At 42.1% G+C, this 13,047-nt stretch overlaps 1 protein-coding gene across 3 annotated transcripts in view; it reads left to right on the forward strand.

Annotated features, from left to right (window-relative positions):
* Positions 1-13,047, forward strand: part of MYO16 (myosin XVI) — a 607,799-nt gene that overhangs the window by 472,348 nt on the left and 122,404 nt on the right. The window lies entirely within an intron of this gene.

Below are 13,047 nucleotides of genomic sequence, written 5' to 3' on the forward strand. Positions count from 1 at the left end.
ATCTGTGGACTCGTTTGTGGTCAGCAGGGACAGTGGGACGGCATCACTCCAGGGTTGGCCGTTTGAAGAGGTGACTTTATTTGGAAAAGACTCAGAAGGACTTGTCGGCGAGAAGCACACCCTCAGATCTGTGCTCTGACACTGGGGCTGGATGAGATCCCTCTTAGAAATAGTCTGGGGGCGCCTGGGTGGCTCAGTCGGTTAAGCGTCCGACTTCAGCTCAGGTCACGATCTCGCGGTCCGCGAGTTCGAGCCCCGCGTCGGGCTCTGGGCTGATGGCTCAGAACCTGGAGCTTGCTTCCGATTCTGTGTCTCCCTCTCTCTCTGCCCCTCTCCCGTTCATGCTGTGTCTCTCTCTGTCTCAAAAATAAATGTTAAAAAAAAAATTAAAAAAAAAAAAAAAGAAATAGTCTGAATCATCTACTTGTTTAAATGACCCCGTCGTTGCCCAACAGTCAGGCTGTGAAGGAACACGGCCGTGATATGAAATCGGGCGCAAGGAGAGGGATGAAGCGAGCCACACTTCAGTTTCTTGGATTAAATCCACGGGTGGCGGCTGCCCAGTGAACAGTCACGAGAACTGTGGGTCTGAGTCGGGAATCTTGTAAAAGTTCCCCTCGTTCCGCCAAGTGCTGCCAGTTACTGTCGATGGTCTTTAATAGAAACGTGAGCTATTCAATGTTCCCAAAGCTTTAACTGGAAAAAGACATCTTTTCTTCAGGCTTAATTTTGCCAAGGCTTACTGTGTTCTTCCTGCTAAAGCCGATCCACAGGGTTGGCTTTGTGAAGTTTGGGAGGAGGGGATGTGTTGTTCTTCAATGAAATGTGAATCAGGAAAGGGAAGCGGAAGTCACAGGTTCTAGAAGCCATTTCAGTTTATATTCTTGCGGGGAGTCTGTTGTGCTCCTCAGTGGATTATGAATCGTAACGTCTCCCGTAATCTACTCTGGGCACCTGAAGACTTTTTCTATAAAGGACCAAATGGTGACTGTCGTAGGCATGCGGGCCACACGGTCACTGCTGTGACAGCTCAGCCCTGCATGTGGCCCCACACAGCCCCAGACTGCGTGGGCACAAATGGGTGAGGGGGGCTGTTCCAGACAACCATGCTGGCAGGAAATGGGGTGAGTGGCTTGTGCCCAAAGGCAGCTGACCCTTTATCTAGTCCCATGCACCCCCTTCCGGTGGAGCTGGGGGAAAGTTTCTATAGAAAGGGAGCAGGTAGGGAGAGGTGACTGATGTTTGCTTTGCTGCTTCTGTAATCTGGCTCAGATCTGTAATTCTGCTCTTGTGCATCACGTGTTCTCCCAGGACAGCATTCATTCACCTGTTCATTCATTTTTATCTCTTCCTTATATAACCTCCCATTTTTGTGTTATTGGAGCATTTTACTGCATCGATGTCATCAGGATGGGAAGTCACTGTCACCAGTGGCAGCATGGGCATCCTCCCCGCGTGTGACTGGTGCCCAATGGGTCAAGCTCCAGATCTACACTTTGCACTCATTATTCTGCTCCTCATAATAACCTTTTGAGACAACTCCTTTCATCACACGGATATTAGTCATTATGCCATTGCTAATTTCCGGCTTTGATGTAAATGTGCCTGGAGGGCGTTCATCAGCCCTGAGTAGGCACGGGCCGTCACCAAGCACATCCTCACCACACCCCTATGACTCGCACTGGTGGTCGCATCCTGATTTGTAGCCGAGAAAATTCAGGTCCCGAGAGTTAGGGGCCGGCTTGCACCTCTCGTCCCTGACACTGTTTTTAGCCTCTCCCCGGTACCGCTCTTGTACTGACATTGGCCGTGTTCCCATCCACGTCTTCCACTACCGCGTGCTGTGCGTCCTCTTCGTGCTTATTGTCATCAGCAGTCACAGGCAGAAGCACCTCTACCTCAGTAGGGAGAGTAAATCCCTGGAGATTCCTAAAATCCAGCCCTGCAGAGAGCCCTGCACTCTGGATTTTCTTTGCTCTGTTTCCTGAAAACTGATCCAGTTAATTTCACCGAGTTTCCCACCCTCCCCAGCGACCTTGCGTATCCATGCAACGGCAGCATGCGGCTGGTGGAGGCAGTATGGGAGCATCAGTCAGGGCCTCTGGAAAAGGAGCTCCGAGACAGTAGGAAAGCTCCTTGGAAGCTCCGTTTCTCCTTGGAAACGGAGAACTGCACAGTCTCACTGAAAATAACAAAAGAGTGGGGCACCCGGGTGGCACAATCGGTTTAGCATCTGACTCTTCGTTTCTTCCCAGGTCATGATCCCAGGGTCGTGGGATCAAGCCCTGAGCGGGGGTCTGCACTGAGCACAGAGCCTGCTTGAGACTCTCTCTCCCTCCCTCTGCCCCCCTCCCCTTCTTGTGTGCGCGCTCTCTCTCTCTCTCTCTCTCTCACAAATATAAATAAATAAATAAATAGCAAATAAATAAGTAAGTAAATAAAAAAGCAAAAACAGGAACATTTTACAACTTTCTAACAAGACCTTGGAAACAATACCCCCAACCGACCAGCCTAAAATAATCTACCAAACATTTCCACTTGAGGAAGCATCCAATAAGAAACTGATGGGATCAGAGTCATTATTGCTGCTTCGGGAAAATAGACACGAAGCTACATTCGGCATGCATTCAATGTTTTGACAATTCTGTTGCATCTCTAATACAATTTGGGGAGTGCAGTAAAAAATTCAGTCCCAGAATTCTGAATCTTGTTATTTATGACTTGATTTACCTGGGCTTCCCCAGTTCCCTCCACTGATATATCTTAATGTTTCTAGTTGTAAGTGATGTCAGACAGAGCATAATCACAAGGTGACGTTGCTTTCCAGGGCCAAACCAGTTTTAAATATTTACTTACAAGGTGCTCATTACATTACTTAATAAACTATTTAATTCTGTTTATACAACAACAGTGGTTTTTGATGTGACCATTAGTATGTATAGTTTTCACTGATTATATCTGAGCGACCTCAACAATTCAGGAGTCTACAGAGAACCTCACGGCATCATTGGGATCTTTGAGGGGACCCAATCAATAGCATCGTTTTCCTTATCCAATTTTTGACCGAGATGAGAAGAGAAAATGGTCAAAATATCACTTTTCGTAGACGGCGCTAGGTGAAAGAGACAGACGTGCCCACTAATAGGGCCAACCCAGGATTAGCAGCCTGACCCCTCAGTTAGAGACAGCGTGAGCCCAGTTGGACTCTCCCATGAGGGAGGCTGTTCAGGGAAGGCTGGCTGCTTGGAGAAACTGAGGAAAACCACCAACGGTCTTTGCGAGCAGTTTGCTCGTTAGCAGCTGAGGATGCTATGTGTTTTTCTCACCAAAATTGCCAGTCCGATTGGTCTGTCACTGCACCTCCCTCAGGAAGTGTGCAGGATTGGGTGGCCAGAGGATCATCCCACTTCGATCCGTAAGGAGACAGCAAAAAAGAAGAAGAAGCTTCCTCCGTGAATCTCTGTGGCATTTTGTGTGCTGGGACGTTGGACTCCTCCAGTGAGCCTGTCACCAACCTGGGGTGTGGCTGTTCCCCTGAGGGGACATCCAGTCCTTCAACCTATCCTCTCTCCCGTCATCATGAGCACCCCACTGGTTCTCTGGGTCCACTTCTGGGGCACCTGATAAGCAGTATAGATTTTGCACCCAAAGATTCTGAAGTGGGCCAAGAGTGCATTATTTTAATTGACTTCAAGGGCACTCTATATTCATAGCTGTAAGTGCATTTTATTTTCTGTTGCAAACCCTGTCTAGACACGGTGTCCAACTGAGTCTCCCAGAGATGCTACAACTGGACTAGATGAAAATATCAAAATAAAACAAAAGAGTGACTCAGACAATAAAACCCCAGTAGCCTAGATATTCCCCAAATTTGACTCTACATTTTCTTCCATTATGAAGTTCCCAGGGAGAAATAAAAGTTCAAAGATTAATGCGTCCTGTAAATTGAAGTCCAGAGATACTCAATTCCAAAGGAATTGAAATCCCAAATCTGATTATCTTGCCTTGCTGAGTTAAATGCCCAGAATTCCATATGCATAAGTTAAATTTCTATTTCTCAACCATTCTTTCCATTTTCTTGCTTGGCTGAGACTAGCTAAAGAGATTCCAGATACGTTGGTTGAGCTGGGGACCCTTCAGCATAACCGTGCAAGCAATCGGTCACTGCAGTGGTCTGTGGAGCTCCCATCACAGAAAACCACAGGCTGGTGGCTTAAACGACAGATACAGATTTTCTCACAGTCCCGGAGACTGGAAATCCAAGATCAAGATGGCAGCGGGGTGGGTGTCTGGTGAGGGCTCTCCCCTAAGATGGCAGACAGCTGCCTTCTTGCTGTGAACTCCCAATGCCTTTCCGGGAAGCGTGCACACAAACAGAACGAGACAGTGAGAATCAGGCACAGAGAAAAAGAAACAGGAAGAATGCTCTCTGGTGTCTTTACTTAGAAGGACACAAGTCCTATTGAATTAGGACTCCACCCTTATGACCTCGTCTAACCTTAATTCCTTCCTAAAGGCTCTCTTGACAGATACAGTCATCAAATACTGGGTATCAGGGCTTGAAAATGTGAATTTTGGAGGGTGGGGCAACACATTCAGTCCATAAGTAGTCATCCTTCTGGATATGAATAATTCAACCTCAAATGTTGTGTTGACTCAGCACCATGACTCCTCTCACCTTCACATTGAGGGTCTGATGAGTAAATAGTGGACATGAGGTTATTCGAACGTCATCATACACACTAAATGTAGAAACCTAACCCTAGTCTATGGAGCAGGATACCACAAGCAGAATTATTCTAAAATCTAATATTTGCTGTTGTCAATGACAAGCGTGACCGCATAGCCTCTTGATCAAACCTAGGCATGTTTTATAGTGAAATGGGGAACAATTAATAATTTTGACAGGAATACAGGTATAAACTGGGACTGCCCCCTGGCAAACCAGGACACTGCCCCCCCAGCACCCCTGCACCCACCTTTTCATGAGTCTCGTCACATTGCCAGATGCTTTAACCTCTGCCGTGCCCAGGAGATGCAAGCCCTCTTAAGGAAAACCTTTTATTGTGTGCACGTAACAGGTGGCCAGCCACTAGGCGCTGAATAAACTAAGACATGAATGAATACTGTTTTAGTTTTCTGTATAGTTTTATACTTGAGCTCTGAATTTTGTGTCCAAGTTGTAGTATTCAATGGTATCCTATACAAGATTGATTAGTGGGCCGAAAGAGTTGTCAGTATCTAACCAGCTGAAAATGCGTGTTTTAATTATGCCAAGATATTTCCATTTTAGGGCAACCTTATAGACTTTAGTATGAGACAGTGATTCCGGCTTGCCTTGGCCACAGTTTAATAATATTCTCTCTCACTCCCTCCAAAATACCATGAGCCATTCTCCAAAATTTCGAGTTATTTGATAACTATACAACAGTGACTGGATTTGTACTCCCATATTGATTTAAGAAATAGCTTCATTTGATTTTTTTTTTCCTGTTCTTTGAAATGCTTTAACTAAAAGCAATTTCTGCGATACCATACGGGTGGAGAATCAATTTATGCAGTAGGAATGTATTTAGGAATAAAAATACCAAATCACAGTAGACTCTACAGATGATCTATGTTTAGGGGAGACGCTATTTTTAACGAAGTAACTTACAGTTAGAGCTGACCCACTTTGTGGTCTTTCCACAATATACTCACTTGAATATACTATACCTATGTTATTGCAAGACCCAATTACTAAACTTGAAAACTTACTTTTGTGGCATTTCAGTAAGCAAATATTTATATTATATGAAATAAATATTTCTACCTTGAGCAGAATGTATTTAACTTTAGAATAAAAGCAATTTGTCTTACTGTTTGGAAACCCACAGTTTTAAGGAATTAATAGTTTTCAAAAGATGGTGATGATGACATATTTTTAAACTTCAGTATTCTTACAAATCTCTCCATTTATGACACAAAGTCCCAACATATTTCTGTATGGTGCCTCGTCTACTCTCTCCATAACCGGAGAGATAGGATAAGTTATATTAGGAAGGAACTCATAATATATTCAAAACAATGAAATCTGCAGAAGAAGGAGCCCTACAGAATGACCTGAAAATTATCAATGCGCCTAGTGAGGGATTCAAGAGGAAAATACATTAATAGGAATAATTTGAAGTATCTCAGCAGACAGATGGTTAGAGATAAGGGGCGATGTGACTTTTTTCCCAATCTGATCATCATGACATCCATGAGAGATGTCCTACACATCATTTCAAGCTTGGCTTTTATAGAATTGTCAAGAAAAAACCTTTTAAAAGGAGTCATTACATGGTCTATTAAAAATTTGACTGGTCTCGTCCCAGTGAGAGAGAGGTGTATTTGGAGCAAGTGTAGATTCAGAATAATCTGTTCTCTATGCCCGCTACTCCCCACAGTCAAGATCAATATTGACGCCATAATCATCTTTCCACACCAGAATTAAATAGTTCAGCACTGTGTCATTAGATACTTTTATGTGTTGACTTCTAGTTCTTTCTTATGCCTTGGCCATTGTTCCAAATGAAGCGTAAACTTTCTGATACAGGACATGCATCATCCCTAGCCCCAACCCAGTGCCCTTATTCATGGTGGTTGATTGCAGATCTGTGTTCCAGTCATGTGTCCTGCTTCACAGGTGTTCTAGCGTTACACTACAGATTGGTCCCTCTTAGTGAACCAATCTTAGTGAATACTCTTGTGATGCATGTGCACTGAGAATGGTTAGTTTCTACAAGACATGCTACAGTGTACCTTAGAAATGCAGTGTTAAAGGCATTTTTCCTCTTCTGGCTCTTTATTATTGGAATAGAAAGATTTGAAATAAAGAAGAGTTTTCTCTTCCCATTATACCATAATGTATTCTCATGGTCTTATTTAGATACCACCTTAGTGACACATACCAGTCTCCTATTTTAGACCGTGTCCCCAACACCTAACATGGGGCCTGGTACAAGGCCTAATAATTACGTTGCTATTTTTGAAATAATTAACATAATATTCAGGTTATCGCTGGGAATTTTCCAGGGAATGCTCTTAACTCCTTACGCCTCTCCTAATGTGTGTAGACCTGTTATTAAGTGCACACATGCGCACTCGGGCATTCACACACACACCAAACATTTTTCAGACCAAATTCTTTTTTTAAGGGGGTGGAGGAGCAAAGAGAGAAAGAGAGAGTCTCAAGCAGGCTCCACACCCAGTGAGGAGCCCGATGTGGGGCTTGATCACAAGACCCTAAAATCATGACCTGAGCTGAAGTCAAGAGTCAGATGCTTAGCCAACTGAGCCATCCAGGCATCCCTAGAGCAAATTCTTTAAATCAGTGCCTCTCAACCATACTAGCTCAGTAGACTCACTCAGTTTAAAAAAATTTTTTGGATGGCTGGGTTGAGGCCTGCGCAGTAGGGAGGATTGCCAGGTAAGACACAGGATACCTAGTTAAATTAAAATTTCAGATGAACAACAAATGTTGAAAATTGACAAAAATGATGACGTCTTAGGGATGCCATGTTCCCGGGATCATAGTTTTAAACACTACTCTCTCTTTTCCCTCCCCTTACCTTCTCTCCATACTCTGACCTTCTTTCCTTTCATAGATAGCTGTGGATCATCTTCTATATAAGGAAACTTTTAGCTACACTACCTAATTGAAGGCTTTTGCAATTCTTGTAGACTATGATATTCAAATCCATTATTTGTATAAGATAGGTTTCCATTTTCTATTTGTTTCACATTAATGATTGCTAAATATTGAGTAAGAGTGTTGAGTGAAAGAATGGGACATCTTTTTTAAATTTTTTTTTTTCAACGTTTATTTATTTTTGGGACAGAGAGAGACAGAGCATGAACGGGGGAGGGGCAGCGAGAGAGGGAGACACAGAATCGGAAACAGGCTCCAGGCTCTGAGCCATCAGCCCAGAGCCTGACGCGTGGCTCGAACTCACGGACCGTGAGATCGTGACCTGGCTGAAGTCGGACGCTTAACCGACTGCGCCACCCAGGCGCCCCTGGGACATCTTTATATCATACTATGGAGTCTAAATTTGATGATCTCTACTCCAATTATTCAAAAATACTAAGAAAAAAATTATTTTCTTTAGTGTACATTTTAAACTGGGTCCTCTTCTTCTGAGATAAGAAGTATCCATTTACACCAACAGAAAAATATAGAGATACATATTTTCCTATACAGATATGTATTTCCATATACTTTTAGCACAACTGCAGTCATATACAGTAAATGTGGCCATTGAGGACGTGGATAGTCCATTAACTCTCACTAACGGACTAAACCGTATTATGACCAAATTACTCTGTAAAACTTACAGGCACATGAAAAAATAACCTGTTTTTTTTTTTCTACCTTTCAGCATATCCCATTGGGAATAATCCTTATCCATTAAATACACTTATAACATCAAAAATGCAACACATCAAATACCAGTGACTGACATTTAATGGTTTTGCTGTTGATCACACTGTCAGAACGTGTGTTATGTATGCTACTCCTCCAGCAGTTACGTGAGCTACCTTTTCATCAACATCTCAGACCACTCACTTCCTCTGAATCCATTTCCCTTGCTTTCTTCCACCCAGAGGAGATAATTCTTCTGGCGTTTACTTACATGCAAACTGAACATCAAAAGGAGTGAGTACTTTGGTTCCTATTGTAAACATCCAGAACATATTTTTTTTTGTTACATTTCTCTGAGTTCTTTGTATGGATGTTCATTCATTTCTAAAATTTTTAACAGTTTTAATGAAATACAATTGACATGCGATCAAATACATCTGTTTTTTTAAATTTTTTTTAACATTTATTTATTTTTGAGAGACAGAGTGTGAGCAGGGGAGGGGCAGAGAGAGAGGGAGACACAGAATCTGAAGCAGGCTCCAGGCTCTGAGCTGTCAGCACAGAGCCTGACGTGGGACTCCAACCCACGAACAGCGAGATCATGTCCTGAGCTAAAGTTGGATGCTTAACAGACTGAGCCACCCAGGCGCCCCTGTTTTTTTTTTTTTGGTTTTTAAAAAATGACAGGTTTTGATATCAACCTACATCCTGGAAACCATTCCATAAACCTGACGTCCCACTAAAGATTACTCGTCGTCCTTGGTACTCTGGCCTTCCCACCCACCCCTGCTTCTCCAGCCCCAAACAAGCATTGCTTTTGTTTACTATCAATTAGTTTCATTTTCTGAGATATCATACAAACACAGTCATAAAGTATGTACTTTTTTTGCTCTAGCTTCTTTCACTCAGCACAGTAGTGTTGATGTTCAGACATAGAGTTGTATGTATCCATAGTTCACAGAGTGGTGTTGCTTTTGTATGTTATGCACCTGTTGACAGATAGTTAGGTTGTCCCCAGCATTTGGTGATGACAAGTGGAGCCAGTATGACATTTTGTGTACAAGTCTTTGTACGGTCATGTTTTCATTTTGGGGGTGGAGTCAAGGGTGAAAATATAAGAGTGGAATGGCTGAGACATATGGTTAGTATACATTTAACTTTTTAAGAAACTGCCAAACTGCCTTCCAAAGTGGGCATAGCATTTTGTATTCCTGCTGGTAGGGTATGGGAACTCAATTACTCACACAGTCTTTAGCACTTGGTTTTATCAGCCATTTCAGTTTTGGCGTTCTACTGGATATATGCTGATATCTCATTGTGACTTTACTTTTCTTTTCTTTTCTTTTCTTTTCTTTTCTTTTCTTTTCTCTTCTTTTCTTTTCTTTTCTTTTTTCTCTTTCTTTCTTTCTTTCTTTCTTTCTTTCTTTCTTCTTTCTTTCTTTTTTGATAGAGAGAGAGAGAGAGAGAGCGCACACACACACTCAGGGGAGATAGGGGCAGAGGGAGAGAGAGGGAGAATCCTAAGGCTTTACACTCAGTGTAGAGCCAGACACGGTACTTGATCCCACAACGCTAAGATCCCACAACGCCACCCAGGTGCCTCATTTTGCTTTTTTCTAGTGACTAATGATATTGAGCATCTTTCCATAGGCTTATTTACCATCCATAGGTCTTCTTTGCTGAAGTTCCTATTCAAATATCTTGCCTAACATTTCATTGGGCTTAATTGTTTTTTAGAGTTCTTTGTAGATTCTGAAGACACATATGAATTAAATATCTAATTGGCAAACATTTTTCCCAAGATTGTGTCCTATCCTCTATGTTGTGGAAAAGATTGTGTAGAATAGGCATTAATTTTTCTTTCCGTATTTGGTAGAATTTGCTTAGTGACACCATTTAAGTGTGGAGATTTCTTATTTTGAGAGATTTTAAGTCTGAATTCAATTTCTTTAATATTCCAGGGCTATTTGGGGCACCTGGGTGGCTCAGTCTGTTAAGCATCTGACTTTGGTTCAGGTCATGATCTCATAGTTTGTGAGTTCAAGCCCCACGTCAGGCTCTGTGCTGACAGCTTAGAGCCTGGAATCTGCTTCAGATTCTGTATCTCCCTTCTCTCTCTGCCCCTCTCCTGCTCACACAGTCTCTCTCTCTCTCTCTCTCTCTCTCTCTCTCTCTCCCTGCCTCACACCCTCTCTCTCTCTCTCTCTCTCAAAAATAAACCTTAAAAAAAATTAAAATTTATTCTAGGGCTATTCATGTTACCTATTTTATCTTGGTTGGATTTTAGTAATTTGTGGGTTTTGAGGAATAGTTCTATTTCATCCAAATTGACAAATTTATCTATATGGAGTTGTTTATATCATTCTCTTATATACTTTTAATATCTACAGTGTCCGGGGCGCCTGGGTGGCGCAGTCGGTTGGGCGTCCGACTTCAGCCAGGTCACGATCTCGCGGTCCCTGAGTTCGAGCCCCGCGTCGGGCTCTGGGCTGATGGCTCAGAGCCTGGAGCCTGTTTCCGATTCTGTGTCTCCCTCTCTCTCTGCCCCTCCCCCGTTCATGCTCTGTCTCTCTCTGTCCCAAAAATAAATAAATAAACGTTGAAAAAAAAATTTAATATCTACAGTGTCCGTGACAACATCCTTTCCTTTGCTCCTAATACTGATAATTGTATGTTCTGGGTTTGTTTGTTTGTTTTTTTTTTTCTTTACGAGTCTAGGGTTTTATCAATTTTGCCAGAGTTTTATCAATTTTATTCATTTATTCAAGAAGCCAGTTTTTGATTCTGATTATCTCTATTGCTTTATGTTCAAGTAATTTCATTGGTTTCTCTTCTTTTTTTGAGGTTCATTTATTTATTTTGACAGAGAGAGAGAGTGTGTGTGGAGGAGGGGCAAAGAAAGTGAGAGAAAGAATCCCAAGCAGGGATTGGGTCTCAAGATCATGAAATCATGACCTCAGCTGAAATCAAGAGTCAGACATTTAACTGACTCAGACATCCGGGCACCTTCCCGATTTCAGTTCTTATCTTTATTGTGTCTTTCCTTCTGCTTGCTTTAGGTTTAGTTAGATCTTCTTTTTCCATTTCTAAGGTGGAAGTTCTAGATTAGCAATATGAAACTTTTTTTCTTTTCTAATTATAAGCAATTAATATAAACTTACCTTTATCTAAACAGCACCTTCAAGCTGATTTTGAGTTTACCATTTTTTCCCCAGTATCCCCTGGACTTAAATCCAGGCATCTCTAAACCCAGAAGTCAGCACTGGAACAAACAGAAACAGCTCCAGGAGAAGCCCTACTTCAGGCTCAAGAGACAGGATATAAAACTCATAAGGCTCCAAATGTGTGGAAATACAGTGTTTTTAATTTCCTCCCTTCTCTTGCGCCCCATCCTGAGTAGTCCCATGGCAGGGGCCTCTGACGAAGGGAGCCTTCTTCCCCAGTCAAAAGAAGCCAGGGTGAACCCCTATTGATCCCCCCTCCCTGGCACCTGCAGCTCGGCCCCAGATGCAGACTCACTCACAGGAGTGCCCAGAGAAGAGGGGTAAAGAAAGCCCCAGACATCAGGCTAGAGGGCAGCAAACAGGATGTCCGGGCAACACAAAAGCCCTAGTGAGGCTGGGTAGGAGGAGGAGTTCTGGAAAGAGACACAATAAAATTTTATATGGACCCACGGCTCACCTCCAAGCTGTATGTATATGGATGATATACAGATTTCACCTTCATTTTTTTACAGTTTAATTTATTTTTATACACCATATTTTACAGTACTCTTAAGTTTACAGCAAAACTGATTAGAAAATAAAGAGAGTTTCTCCCCCACACCCCTGCCCCCACACCGGAACAGCCTCCTCCATTATCAACAGCCCCCAGCAGAGTTTTGTTAAGTTTCTCTGAATTCTTGAGTGTGAATATAATTTATTGACACATTTCTTGTCACAATCAATGAACCTGCATTGACACTTCATCGTCATTCATATTCTGTTGTTTACATGACAGTTCATTCTTAACATGGTACATTCTGACCTTCATTTCTGAAAGGTATTTCTATGAGGTAAAGTATTTTAGGTTGACACGTTTTTCTTCTAGTATTTTGAAGATATTACTTCTCTGTGTTGTACTCTTTCCAAGAAGAAATTGGCTGTCATTCATAATTTTGCTGTTCTGTACAAGATTTGCCTTTTTTCTTTTTGTGTGCTTTTAGGATTTTCTCTTTTTTACTACTTTTGAGTAATTTGACTATGATGCATTGTGGTGCATGTTTCTTCATGTTTTCTTGTGCTTAGGGTTCATCAGGGTGCTTGGATCTATGAGTTTCCTGGATCTGTAAGTTTCTTGGATCTATGAGTTTACAGTTTTCATCAAATCTGGAAAATTTGTGTCCATAATTCCCTCAAGTATTTTTTCTGTCCACCCTTTTATCTCTTCTAATTTAGATACTACAATTAATTACATGTTTATTAGATACATAAAGTTGTCCCATCACTTGGGACATCACTGATGAGTGCAGATCACTGATGCTCATCATTTTTTTAGCCTTGTTTCTCAGTTTCAATTTGGATAGTTTCTATTGCTATGTCTTCAGGTTCACTAAGTGTTTCTTCTGCGATGTCTAATCCACACTTAATCCAACCCAATGCATCTTTTGCCTCAGATACTAT

This window comes from Leopardus geoffroyi, chromosome A1 (assembly GCF_018350155.1).
Source record: "Leopardus geoffroyi isolate Oge1 chromosome A1, O.geoffroyi_Oge1_pat1.0, whole genome shotgun sequence".
Classification (NCBI taxonomy): domain Eukaryota; kingdom Metazoa; phylum Chordata; class Mammalia; order Carnivora; family Felidae; genus Leopardus; species Leopardus geoffroyi.